This window comes from Carcharodon carcharias, chromosome 20 (genome assembly GCF_017639515.1).
Source record: "Carcharodon carcharias isolate sCarCar2 chromosome 20, sCarCar2.pri, whole genome shotgun sequence".
NCBI lineage: Eukaryota > Metazoa > Chordata > Chondrichthyes > Lamniformes > Lamnidae > Carcharodon > Carcharodon carcharias.
The window spans coordinates 35,633,172-35,647,665 of NC_054486.1; the positions used below are offsets into that span (position 1 = coordinate 35,633,172).

The window sequence follows — 14,494 nt, forward strand, 5'->3', positions numbered from 1 at the left end:
AAAGGCAGGCATAGCTAGGTGTCCATACCTACACCTTTTATTTAGAGGGGGTGATATGAGTTAAAGTGGAGAGCGCTCAGACTATCCTGGTGGGAGATGGAGGTGAAGAGAGATTGGACATCCATAGTGAAGAGGAGTTGGTTAGGGCTACTAAACTGGAAATTGCTGAAATGATGTAGGGCACTAGAAAAGTCACAGATGAAGGCGGGGATGTGACTGAACAGGGGGAGAAAAAAGAGGCAAGATATGAAAATTGAATAAGTTCAATGGGGCAGGAACAGACTGAAACAATGGATCTACCAGCACAGAGCTGTTTATATATTTTGGGAAGGAGATAGAAGGGCTGTATGTGGTTGGGCATGAGGTGGGAAGTTGTGGAGAGAAGATCTCCTGAGGAGATGAAGTCAGTGATAGTCCTGGAAATAGTGGCTTGATGTTCGGTGTTAGAATTATGGTCCAGACGCAGGTACGAGGAAGTGTTGGAGAGTTGGCGCTCAGCTTCTTCAAGGTAGAGGTTGATATGCCAGACAACAGCATCACCCTTGTCAGCAGGTTTGATAACAATGTTAGTGTTGGACCTGAGCGAACGGAATGCAGCCATTTCAGAGTTAGAGTGAGTTAGCAGAGAAAGTGAGCAGGCTGCTATCACATTGATCATTCTTAATGAAAAGATCAAGAGCAGCTAAGAGGCCAGAGGGAGGGCTCCAAGTGGGGGGAGAGTATTGAAGATGGGTGAAAGGGTCCGCTGATTGGGGAGAAGACTCCTAACCAAAGAAGTGAGCATGGAGAAGAAGGTGTCAAAAGAAGAGCTCAACCTTGTGCCAAGCTCGAAATTCATTGAGGTTGGGGCATAAGGGGATAAAACTAGATCCTTGGCGAAGGACAGATTGTTCAGTGTCAGAGAGGGGAAGTCATAGGGTATTATGAATACATGGCAAGAGATGAGGTTAGAAGGAGGGATGGGGTCAGAGGGAAGTGAAGGGTATAGGAGAATATGTGTTTAATAGTATGGGGATAAAGACTCAGGAGATGTAGAATAAAGGGTTAACTCTAAAGATAGCTACTGAGCATGACTGTAAGGAGCTCTGTCACAATGATGTCACTCACTGAGAGAATATGACAGAAGCATCTCATAGACTAGCTCCAGCTATGTCTTGATTTTATTTAACCTTTGTTAATAGCATGTAAATAAATGTTTTTGAATAAAAGACCATTGCCTCCAGAAAGATCTCTTCTAGAGTGAGAAGCCAATGAATCCAAAGATAAATCCACAATAACAAAAATGGGAAGAAAGATCTGGAAGGAAGTTGGTACCCATGAATTGTTGGAGCTTACGTTCCTTAACACCCGAAAGAAAGAGAAAAAGGTCTTTGTTAAAGCATTGGATAAGTTGAAGGATGAAATGAAATTGCGGAGCAGGATTGATTTGTGATAGAATGAGTTGGTGTTACTGAAGAGAGAGTTCAAGGGTGTACATGCCGGGGCACATGGCACTGAGTATATATTTCAGGATATGATGTGAATAGCACTTTGAGGAACATTGAATGTCTCGGAAGTACCTGTATCATGGGTGGATTCGAAACACGAAGGATGGAATTTCAGTTAGAATCCAGGTAGAATAGCTCTGAACCGGAGACAGTTGCTGAAGATGGAGGTGTGGTTGTGAAAGTTATTATTGGAAGACACTTACAATTATGAGGATGGAAACAGAAACCAATAAAGAAGGTAAAAGATAAATGGAAATTCTGTTGAAGAGGAAAGCAGAACTTCTTGGAGGTAGGTATTCCTGGAAGAGAAGTGGATTGGATAAACACTAACACAAAAGCAAAAGTCAATACTGTTCTTTCCAACAATAGATTGTCAGTGCCTGATTTTTGAAATTTAAGAACTACCATCAATAGATATTTTAATTTTGAATTATCATAATTGGGTGGCATAAGAAATGTAAGAACTTTAGCCACAGCCGATAGCACCTACTTTGACAGTCACAAAAGCAAACATCCGCCGATGCTGCCAGACCTGCTGAGTTTTTCCAGGTATTTCTGTTTCTGTTTTTGTTTTGGATTTCCAGCACCCGCAGTTTTTTGTTTTTATTTTTGTTTTTAGCATCAAGCTAAACTTGACATCCGAGACAACTACAGGTACCAGAAAGCTTGGCATTCGCGCAGTGGATTATGGGGAAGGTAGGCGGGACATAAAGGTTTTCCAATCAGACGATGTTGGACGGGACCCGCATTGTGACGAAATTTGAAGAGCCTGGCGGTGAACCAATGGAACCGAAGCAAGGACAGGAGAGCCGGCGACGCCCTGCCGTCGAGTGGAGAGCGCTGTCCAATGGCGGAAGCGCAAATGGGGGGGCGGGGATGTGGGCGGGGCCTGTGGATTGTCGGCCGGAGTTGACTCGGCCGGTTGCGATGGTACAGTGCGACGTAAGAGGTTGCTGCAGTAATGGAGGGAGGAGGAGCAGCTGCTGCCGACTGCTCCTGACTCAGGAGGAGGAATTTAATTTATTTATTATTCTGAGGATTTCTTTCTTTCTCCCTTTCATTCCCTCCCCTCCTCCGCTCGCTGGGAGATGAAACAAGTCCGGTTATAACGTGAAAGGGGGAAGCGGGGCCAGGTTGGGCCGGGTGAGTGATTAACCCTGTGAGCGGTGGGGGATGTCGCTGCTGCTCAGGGTGATGTGATGCTGCTGAGGATGATGTCGAGCTATCTCACAGGTAAGCTGCTTTATTAAAGCCATTGCTTTTAGTCACTGATACACGGGATGGGTGGACGGGGGGAGAGGCTGAGTTAATGAGCCTAACAGGACAGGGAGCCCTATCCTGATAGCTCTTAAGTCTGATCAATACGTTACAGTGGATGGGGAGACAAAGATGTTGCTTATGTGAATGTGTGATTTCTTCTCAGATTAATTTTGATTTTAGTTTCTGAGCATTGAGTTTTTTTATTTAGAGTTTTCACTGATTCGTCTTCATTTGGGATTAATTGATTTCGCTGTAGGGAGTCTTGAGAATGAGCCTGGCCTGCTCTTTTTTTCCCTGGGTTTCTTAAACCACAACCTGCTGATTCATAATCTTTTAAATACATATATTCCAGTACTTTGTTTATATATAGGACCAGATCTAAGCATAACGCTTAGATCTGGTCCTATATATAAATTAAGCCCTCCTATTGTACCTGATCATAATTTAACCGCGCCTTTTCTCCCATGTTGTGTTTGACACGCATTCTGTAGCCACTCAGCATTGATCTGTGCTTTCTGCTGAACACCTTCCCATCCCTAATCCTTTGGGCCATTGTAATCTCTAAACGCAGGCATTATTTGCAGTGCGTGTAAGGAAGGCCTCGCAATTCCTTTTTGGGGAAACGATTTACAGGATTGAGCAATCCACCCTCCCCTTTCCCAGATATTTTGAGGGCTTCAATCTCCGATCATACAAAGACATTGACCTTGAGGCAACACAGTTGCATTTGCTTAGAACTAATTGAAAGTGAAGCAGCCGCAGCAATTGATTTTTTTTTGCTGTTGTTGTTGGTGGGGAGGAACATTTGGCCCTGACAGGACGAGATGTTCTTACAATGGATCCGTGAAATAAGCAACGATGCTGGAGCTGCCATTGGCCGAAATGGTGATGCCGCAGAAAATGCAATTCCACTGCAATATTATTGCCTCATGGTGTATTCTGTTCATGCGTTTGCGTCATTAATGTGTGCAGAGGCATTTATTTGTGTCGGTTCAGTGCCTGATGATTTTTGAAATAAAAGGAATATATTTGGATTGCTGTATTTTCAAAATTACATGTGCACTTATTTGTATTCTGTCCTAAGTGGTTAGATATAGCACTCCCTCGTGGCTTGAGTTTATGCATTCGGCTATCATATAATATAACACATTATATTACATCGAAAATAAAGTCCAGATAACACATTAACTAACCCTGGACCTGCTGTTGAACGGCATTGTTGGTTATTGAAATTTTAAACTTAAATACTGAGTGGAGTATATTGAGGCTTGATTTTAAAACAAACTTTTTTTTGGTCTGAAATTTATAGACTTGTGTGAGTGAAAACATTTTTTCATTGTTTATTGAATTTTTAATTCAAAATACAAAAATAAGCTTCGTGTTCATATGGTGTAAACAGACTGACAAGTCACGGACAATTATAAGTGTATAAAATTTAGAAAAATTTGCATGCATTTTGTTGAATTAAGTCATTGTGGCTTGTTAACTTTTCAGTGTTCTTCAGACAAAGTATAAATGGAAACTGAGCAAAGTCATCTTGGCTCTTGTGCCCTAATGTTTTGGCTACCATTTTCCAGACCATTAAGCAAGTTGGTACTGTCAATCAAGAGTGATTTTTAAATGTATTTTAAAACCTCCAGCTTTTCCTGGACTGTGTCATAATTCTTTGCATAGGTCTGTCCGGAATTATCAATTGTAGATAATAAATTGGATGAAATCTACAAATGGAGTGTTAGTTGGTGAGCTTTATGTGATTCTTTTGAACTAGGCATGCCCCATGACTACTGGCAAGACTTCTTTTGAGGTTCCTGATTAGGGTATGCCAAAGGATACTGGTAAGGTTTCTGTTAGGGCCCAGAATCTGTAAATAATTGTCTTTGCTGCATTGCAAATAGTGCTAGAAGGGGTCCAGATATGAGATTTAAGTTTGGATGACCAACATAGATACAGTTCTGAATCTTTACAATTTAAGACTTTATTATATCATATTTGGTACCTGGGAATGCTTGATAATTTTTATGCCATTAAGTCCATATTCAGAAAAAGGTAATATTCAGTAACAGGTAGTTGAGGTATGAAGATGTCCAATGGTTGGGTAAGTCACCAGCTCCAAAGCAAATTTGTTCTCCGAAAATACTCAATCATTCTGTTACTGATTGTATGCTAACAGATATTAGGTGAGTGTCTGTGAGGGTAATTGGGAAAGGCAATGATAACATGGATCAAAATCAGGATTTGAACCCATGCCATTGATGTTTGCTTCAGTTAGTTAGCAGTTTTCTAGTTTTATATTCATCTTGTAACTGGAGGCTGATCTTTAATAGCATCTATTTTAATGATGGCCAACATGAACTGATTGTGAGCTAGGGATGTGATTTTGGCTACCTGCTTATGAACATACCTGCCAAGTATTTTGTAACTACCATGTCCGTTGAGTCACAGTTTTATTCTAAACACAGTGTACTTGGTATTTATTCTGTTAAGGATGATCAGTATTTTGAAGCCTGTGAGGTAAGAGAGCTTCCAGGCAAGTTAAAGTAGATAAGCAAATATCAGAATATTTAGTTATCAATGACAGTAGATCTCCAGAAATTAAACATTGGCCAAATGTTTTATGACACTGATCATTGGGGTGAGGTGCAGCTACCAGCCACAGATGGTGGATAGCCACATCAAATGTCACAAATCTAATTCCTTCAATTGAGTTTAATGGTGATGTGTTGGAAAATGTCCCTTACTTCCCATATCATGGGAGCTATCCATCCTAAAAAAGCTGACATCAATGAATTGGAATACCACTGAATTCATTGTACTAACTCACCCATGGAATCCTAATATCAGACCTGACACAAAGCTCGTAGTCTATTGGGCATTGTTTCTTTCAACACTTATTGATGGTACTATAGCTTGGATAACTTATAGTCACCATATCAAGGCCCTAGAACAACAAGATCAACACTGACTTAGAAGAGTCTTGTGAATCGGGTGGGAAGACAAAAGAACAAACATGAGCATCCTCCAAGATTTGGATGTGCCAAGTATAGAGGCGTTAATAATCTCACAACAGCTGAGATGGATGGGACATGTTGTCAGAATGGCCCACTCAAGGCTGCCTGGGCAGGTGCTATACTCAGAGCTACATCAGGGAATCTGTTCATATGGGGGGCTAAAGGAAGTGTTTCAAAGACATTCTCAAAGGCTCGGTGAAGGTCTGCTATATTAACATCAACACATGGACGCAGATAACTAACCCTGACCAAAATGATGATCCATCAACAAAAACTGTGTCTCGACCTATGAGGGAAGCTACTGAGAGAGAAAGGAGAGAGAGAGATGAAAAGAGAGGGCAGCTGCTTGAGCCCACCTCCTCTACTGGCTGATAACTCCTGTCTTCACTGTGGAAGATCCTGTAGGGCCTTAATAGGGTTCACACCATCTGTGAATCCACAGCCAACACTGATATCACACTTAAACCCAGCCATCCGCATGGAAGAATTATCTTCAACATGAGGGATCGCCAACGATGAAGATGATTGACATTGATCAATAATCTTCAAGCACATAGATTGATAACCCAAACTATAAAGCTCTTATGTTCTAAATGGAATAGACTTCAGTCAGTCCCAAACAATAAGGTTATGTTAACTTTAAAGAACATGTCACCCTTTTATGTTTAGTACTGTATATCCAAGTGACCCACCTCCATTGTCTTACACATTTTGAATATAGGCTCTAAAATGAACCTCTTATGCCATTTGTGTGGTTAGTGGTTGAATGTGCTCATCAAATATCTACTTGTTGAGGTTGGAGCCAGCTCCAAATAAATATTACATGTGGTTATAACACATCATTTGCACAACTGTAATGGTCTGACTTGGTTTCATTAACTGAACAGAAGCATGTCATATTGTCTTTGGTGAAATTGATGACCTCTTTTGGTTTTACTTTTTAGGGATGGACAATAAATGTTGGCCTTGCCAGCAACACCACACCCAATGAACGAATTAAAGGCTTCACTTTCCTGCATTACACAAACATGTAAAGAAAGAACTTGTTTGTACGATTATAATCTGAGAACATCTAAAAGCACTTTACAGTTGGTGGATTACTCTTGAATTGCAGTCACTTGTATAGCAAATGAAAGCATAGAAGGTTCCCACAGACAGCAAATGAATCATTGAGGAAAGTCAATCGCTTTGGGTGGCGTTGGTTGAGGGATGTTTGTTAACAAGTGTTGGGAAAACTCTCTGCCCTCCTGTTAATGTTGTAGAATATTTTATATGCACTTGAGAGCAGATGGGGTTCCTTGGATTGATGTCTCATCTAAAAGAGGCAGCACTCCCTTTAATTACTGTGCTGCAATGTCAGCCCCCATGGGTTATATCCTCAAGTCCCTATTGGAGTTTCAACTTGTGGCCTTCTGACCTGGTCAAGATTTAGTAACAGCTTGGTTTATTTGGTACCAAGGTTAAGAAAAAGTGGGAGAGGGTTAATAAAACAGGTAAATATTTTTCAGCCTTTTTCCCCTATTACATCAATAGATCTTGGGCTAAGAATCTCCCTACATAGTTTTGTGGCGTTTTGCCAGTTTTTAGAGCTGTTTTTGATAAACGTAGTTCATGTGCTTGTGTTTGGAAAGATGTTTTACTGTAGTGCTGGGACAGGAAGTACTGATGATTGGCTTTAATTACAGCAATTATTGCAATTTAATGTTGTAATTGTACTTTAGCCTTTGGGTTTACCAGAGTACCAGGAAGATGATTGGCTGCTAGTGACGCTATTCTTTATTATCATAGTTAGTCTGCAAAAGCAACATGGGGATTAAGCTGCTTGTAAATTGTGCTTTGCAAAAAAACACTACCTGTATTTCGATGTTCCTTAAGTAAAATTGAGGTGAAAATCAGCGTACTGGTGATATCTAGTTCACATGATGGCCTTGATGGTAAAGGATTGATTTTCATTAAGAGAGCCGGGTCTAATTGATTTATAGATTCTTGGTTGGGCATGCTGAATGATGAAAGTGTTCCCATCATTGGGGAAAATAAGTAGAAATTGAGACAGTGCAATACATTCAGCATTGCTCTCGCTGGGTGAGCATACAGGAGTATTGTGTTGACAGTTTTAATCTTCTAGTGCCCCAATTTAACAATTGAATAGTTACCATAGGGAAGCGGCAAGATACTTGTCAGAGGAAGCTCCCAAACCTGGTTGTGAAGAAGACATTAAGACGAGGGTGCTTTGGAAGAGACTGTTTATTGCTTGCCACAGAGCTTACTTCTCCACTCTAACACCGGACACCCAGTGCTGGCCGACTCTTCTTAATTACATTTGTATATAAACTAATCAATACCCAACACCTGTTCACCTTATTATCATAAGCTACTGGGTATTTCACATCCATTAACAAAACCCAATGGATACCAACAGATTCCCCTCTTTTCTTTAAATTAAATTGACATGCAAGCAATAACTATCCATAAGAAAAAAATGCAAAATTATAATACGTTATCTTATTATACAATCAAATCTTTAACATACTCCATATTTTCCAGCCCCTGCCCCGTCTTGAAAGCAAAAAGACCCAAAAATTGTTGATAGGTTAGAACATGAAAATTTCCGTGTTTTCATAATCCATTATAACACAAGGCGTCCCTCTTCAAGGATATCCAACAATTTCTTTGGACAAGCAGTTCTTTTTGTGAAACTATCCGAGAACTGGTGACTTGCATTGACACATTTTATTTTTGAAATTTCCTTCCTTTCCAACATTTCTCTTATACTTGAGATCAAGTATGGGGGGGGGGGCGCGCGCATGCGCGCGCAGCACCCGCGTCTACTCTAACTTCCTGGTTGCCCAGTTCCTCAAATCCCTGAGTTACAAGCCTGGCTTTGGCTTTATATTAACCATCAGGAAGTACTATCTCTGTACATATCCATCTATGGGTCAATGTTTGCTGGCATTTCTGTGTAAACGCCAAACTCTCTCCAACTGTCAAGTTCTTTTAGTTTTGCCTCCTTTACCAATTTATCATCTAACTTGTTAATAGCCACTAGAGCTTCTCTATCACAGAGGCTCTTACTTCTTGTTGCTCCTCGTCTGTTCTTTGATCCTTGTTCTTGTTAAACTACACAAATTACTAGGTCTCCTGTCCCTATCTGGAGTATTACTACTTGATCTGTCCCTTTCTAGACTTCTTTCACAAGTCCTTTATCTTTTCCTTAGACTGTGATCACCATTAGGCCCACTGTCTGAACTTGCACTATGTTTCCTGGCTTTCCACATGTTTCTGCCAATCTGTAGGTTTGATATTCTGCCCCTTGTCTTGTACATTCAGCCAGTTTTTGTATTTCCTTGTGGCCTTTCCTGCCCTTCCTACTATGGTGGTTTACCTCCACTCACTAACCTCTTCTAGCATCCATGCCATCCTAACTCCAACTTTTGGTCATTGATCTATGTGATAAATGGTTCTCTCCTGATCTTCACTATCACTTGCTCTACTCTCAGTTTGCCCATCATCAGTCACACTCTGTCCGTACCGGTCTGCCATATATGTGTATGAAGTGCATGGTGCATCTTTGGTTTCCATCATCTCTTCAGGTTCCATCAATTGTAATCAGTGCTAGTAAGCCACGTGGAATGTATTCTGTTTGGTTACTGTGTTGCAGGACTATCATTTTGCCATCAGTGCTTAACTTTTCCGGGGCCCCTCCATTATTTCTGCCCTCTCAATTTAATAATACGCCATGTGCCTGGACTTAAAATTCTTTTCTGACGGCCTGATTCAATACCTCAGAGCTCTCCTGATTTTTTTAATGAAATCTCCACCTTAATAAAAGCATGGTATTCAAATGTTCTGCAAGAATGGACCTAATGGTAGTCCCCTCCAAAGCTGGGGGATGGTCCCACATTATTGAAGGCATCTTCAGATTCCTGCCATAAACTAATTGATAGGGGTTGTAGCCCCCAACCACCTGAAGTGTGTATTTTTAATGTACTGCCCATGCGAGAGCAGTTGTCTATTTACAATTCAGTTGGTCAGCTAAAATTTTTCGGAGCAATTTGTTAATCATGGCGTAATTTCTCTCTCATATCCCATTGCTAAAAGGACTTTCTGCTGCTGTATGTATTGCTACAATATTCAAAGTTTCACACATGCTCTTGAATTTATCATTGGCAAATTCTCCTCCATTGTCCATTAAGAATTTGGCTGGTGCTCCCAGCCCCGCTCCACCCAACTTTCCATTATCTTCCAAGGTCTGTCGCTACAGTTTCATTAAATTCTCTCACCAGTGGAAGATTTACTACTGGACATGAAGGTGTTCTCTTGTACTTTTAACAAATGTCACATTTTTCACTAATATCCTCAACACGTCTGTTGTATTCCTCATCCAATACCCTTGTATCCTTTAACAGAATCTTCAACCTATGGCCAGAGGGATGTGCAAATTGTTGATTGTAGTTTTGTAATAATTTGCTTCTTTTTCTTTAAATCCCTAAATAGTTGCCATTAATAACTCTTCAACATTCTGCCTGCAGAAGATAGGCCTTAAAAGAATACCTGCAGAAGATAGGCCTTAAAAGAATACAATAATGTCCCAGCAAATCTACTGTTCTCCCAAAGACAACCGCTTTATCATGTTCATAGCCAACTTCATTTAGGCCATTTTCATTGAAGGCTCACTTAGCAGTAAAGGTATTTCACTCGATGCTGCATCAGTACTAATAAAATGATTTACCCCTGTTTATCACTGAATTATTACTTTTTAGTGATTTCAGCATGTTACTAGCACTGAGCCTAAAACAAGGAGAACTGTCATATTCTTTGACTTTACTTTGGCCTCCCTTACTTTAGGAATCCATGCAACATTTTAGCCAGTCCGCTCCACATACCATGGATGTACACCCACTATCCAGAACTGAGCAATTGGACAAATCTGCTATGAGGATATTCATTACCAGACTGAAGCTTCTGGTGACCAATACCATTCCCTCTGGTCAGGATTGTTGTCCTTGCCTTCTGTACCTTCTATGTCATGTATTGTCTCAAAAACCGTGTGTTTCATTTTTGGGCAAATCCACATGTAATGATAGTTTCATTTGAAGCACCTGTTGACCGCCCCTTGGTTATTTCTAGGGTTCATCCTCCTCTTATAATTGCCCAATGCCCACTGCCTGTTTATAGCTCTCAAAGGAATCTTTGTCCTCATACTTTTTGTTTGTAATTCTTCTTTCATACAGACGTGTGACCCTATATTCAAACGGTCTCAATGCTGCTAGCATTGTATTCTCCATATTTGGTGTCACTGCTGAAGAGCCTATTTGTGCCATGAAAGTGGCTGAAATGAATGCTTTCCCAAAATTTTTTTTAAGGCTTCGGACATTTGATCCAAAAGTGTATGTCTCTCTTTGAACCTAACTGCGGTTAAAACTGAGCCTATCCATGTTTGATATCCTAGCACAGTCCAATAACATAAAGGCAAATATTGATTCAGGAATTTCCAAGTGGAATCATTGCAACCTTGTATACAGTCAGTTAAATTCCATGATGTATTCTTCTATGGAAGAATCATCCATTTTTTAAAAAATTATCGAAGTCTGACCAAGCCTCATAGGCTTTCAATAAGTCACTTTTCATATGCATTTTATCCATGAATTTCAAGAGAATGTCTAAACTTCCTTTGTCCAGTTCCTGAGTGTTTTTTTCTGAGAGCATTTTGCAGTGGATCTTGCTGCTGGCAGGAAACAAAAGTGCCAGAGCTATCCCTTGCTTTCTTTTTGGTGGAGGTATAACCCGTGTCCATGTCTCGACTTTACTTTTCCGTTGATCATGAAGTTCCGTTTTATAAAGCAGTGGTGGATAATCATATCTTGCCACCTTTATACCTGGTTTCAGTTGTCTTTCTTCAAAGAGTCTCCAATTGCCGTCTTCTCTCAGAAGAAACTCCAATTCTAACCTTCTGTCTGGAAGTAAATCTTAGTCTCCAATCAACATTTTCAGGCAACCATCCTCTGCTACCAATATCAGAGGAAACTCCCAGGCCTGGTTGTGGAGAAGACATAGAGACTAGGATGCTTTGGGAGAGACTGTTTGGTTATTGCTCGCCATAGAGCTTACTTCTTCACGAAACACCCAGTGCTGGCTGACTTTTCTTAATTATACTCTGATGTTTATATAAACTAATCAATACCCAACACCTGTTCACCTTAATAGAATAAAAGGAAAGTAATAAAATAATGAACATCTTAATGGCCTGGATTTTGCACTTGCAATTTTGGCAAAACTATTCACCATCATTGCAACTGTGAAGCTGACAGCAACTTTTAGCAACTGCATATGTGTGGTTAAATGTGGAAATCCACATGTTGCAGACGGTGATTCCCTGCTCCTCCACAGTGTGCTGAGTTGAAGGCCCCACAGATGGCAGTCTTTATAAATCACTTGAACTGATGTGAACTTTCCCTCTTGCACTGTAATATCACTGTTTATAAAAAAAAAAGCCAAAAATGTTACACCTGAATGATGTAATCGGGTTTTTAGTACTGTAGAAAGTCATGACTATTAATGAAATACCTCTCTGGCCCTGAAAATAATTTTATATTTGTATAATGCCATTTTTTACATTATAATTCCATAATTTTTTTTTAAATCTATCTTGGTATTTTAGCTTCAAATGTATACTTCCCAATTTTTATTTCACTGACTCAAATTTATAAAAAGTGACTAATACACTGCATTTTACTTTCTGGTTTGCTGCCTGATAATTCTTCATTATGATTCCCTGGATTTAATGCAAGAATCAAACGAACCTGGGAAAAAGTGAAATTCAAGCTACATAGATCACTAGATCTTTTGTTGGCAGCTTTCTTTGAGGTTAGTGGCAAGTACCATCACTTTGCCACTGACTGCAAAATCTGGGCCAGTGTGTTTTGTCTTTTTGATAAGATGTAAGATATTTTTTGCGTATTATTAAATTGTAAGAAACACCAGGCCTCTGAGTACATTGTATAGTGTGCTGTAAATCAGACAGCAATACTGAATTATTCCAGTTTTCACTCTAGGTTGCAGTGTATATCTAACTATAGAGCTATATCTAACCTGTAATGTGCAGGTTGTTTTAACCATTACGTGCATTTTTAGCTTGGTAGCCATAGTCTACCAAATTATAATCACCTTATTTTGGATGCTTTAAGTCACAATTTATTAGTAAATTGTGCTATTTCTGGAAAATGCATGGGGGGGAGGCAGGTGGTAGCTGGGAGAGATCCTTTTTTGCATCAGTGTGAAATAAGTTCAGGAATCATTTCTTTGCACAAACATCGTGGCAAGTAAAATTGATTACTGTGCACTGTTGGAAGAAAAGCAGCAACAATTTCAGTTTTGTGTTTGGTAAGAATCAATATAATGCATTGAAGCGTTGCTGAACACAGGCTCAAGTTTTTCCATGAATGTTAATCCTTTTTTCAGCTTCTACCATTTTACTCAGGGTTGCCACAATGCTGGTTGATTGCCTTTCTCCATCTTCTCCAGTCAGTCACCCATTCTTCCAATCCTGATGCATTTAGAAACTAGGAGCGGGAGTAGGCCATTCGGCCCCTCGAGCCGGCTCTGCCGTTCATTATGCTCATGGCTGATCATCCAACTCAATAGCCTGCTCCCGTTTTCTCCTCATACCCTTTGATCCCTTTCGCCCCAAGAGCTATATCTAACTCCTTCTTGAAAGCATACAATGTTTTGGCCTCAACTACTTGCTGTGGTAGCGAATTCCACAACTCACCATTCTCTGGGTGAAGAAATTTCTCTTCATCTCAGTCCTAAATGGTCTATCCATATCCTCAGACTGTGACCCCTGGTTCTGGACTCCCCCACCATTGGGAACATCCTTCCTGCATCTACCCAGTTTAATCTTGTTAGAATTTTATAGGTTTCTATGAGATCCCCCCTCATTCTTCTGAACTCCAGCGAATACAATCCTAACTGACTCAATCCCTCCTCATATGTCGGTCCTACCATCCCAGGAATCAGTCAGGTAAACCTTTGCTTTATTCCCTCTATAGCAAGTACATCCTTCCTCAGATAAGGAGACTGAAACTGCACACAATATTCTAGGTGTGGTCTCAACAAGGCCCTGTACAATTGCAGCACGACATCCCTGCTCCTGTACTTGAATCCTCTGGTTATGAAGACCAGCCTACCATTTGCCTTCTTTACTGCCTGCTGCACCTGAATGCTTACCATCAGCGATTGGTGTACAAGGATACCCAGGTCTCGTTGCACATTCCCCTCTCTCAATTTATAGCCATTCAGATAATCTGCCTTCCTGTTTTTGCTACCAAAGTGGATAATCTTACATTTATCCACATTATACTGCATCTGTCATGAATTTGCGCACTCACTCAGCTTGGCCAAATCACACTGAAGCATCTCTGCATCCTCACAGCTTACCCTCCCACCTAACTTTCTGTCATCTGCAAATTTGGAGATATTACAGTTAATTCCCTTATCTAAATCATTAATATATAATGTGAATAACTGGTGTCCCAGCACCAAACCCTGCGGTACCCCACTAGTCACTGCCTGTCATTTGGAAAAAGACCCGTTTATTCCTACTCTTTGTTTCCTGTCTGCCAACCAGTTTTCTATCCATCTCAATACACTACCCCCAATCCCATGTGCTTTAATTTAACACGCTAATCTCTTATGTGGGACTTTGTCGAAAGCCTTCTGAAAGTCCAAATAAACCACATC

The 14,494-nt window shown here is 40.4% G+C and overlaps 1 protein-coding gene across 1 annotated transcript in view; it reads left to right on the top strand.

Moving 5' to 3' along the window:
* Window positions 1-2,409: 2,409 nt before the first annotated feature.
* LOC121292488 (tau-tubulin kinase 2-like) overlaps window positions 2,410-14,494 on the top strand; it is a 296,782-nt gene continuing 284,697 nt past the window's right edge. Inside the window, exon 1 of the mRNA XM_041214491.1 lies at window positions 2,410-2,720. The gene's annotated coding sequence lies outside the window, so the exon portion shown is untranslated. The remainder of the gene's footprint in view (window positions 2,721-14,494) is intronic.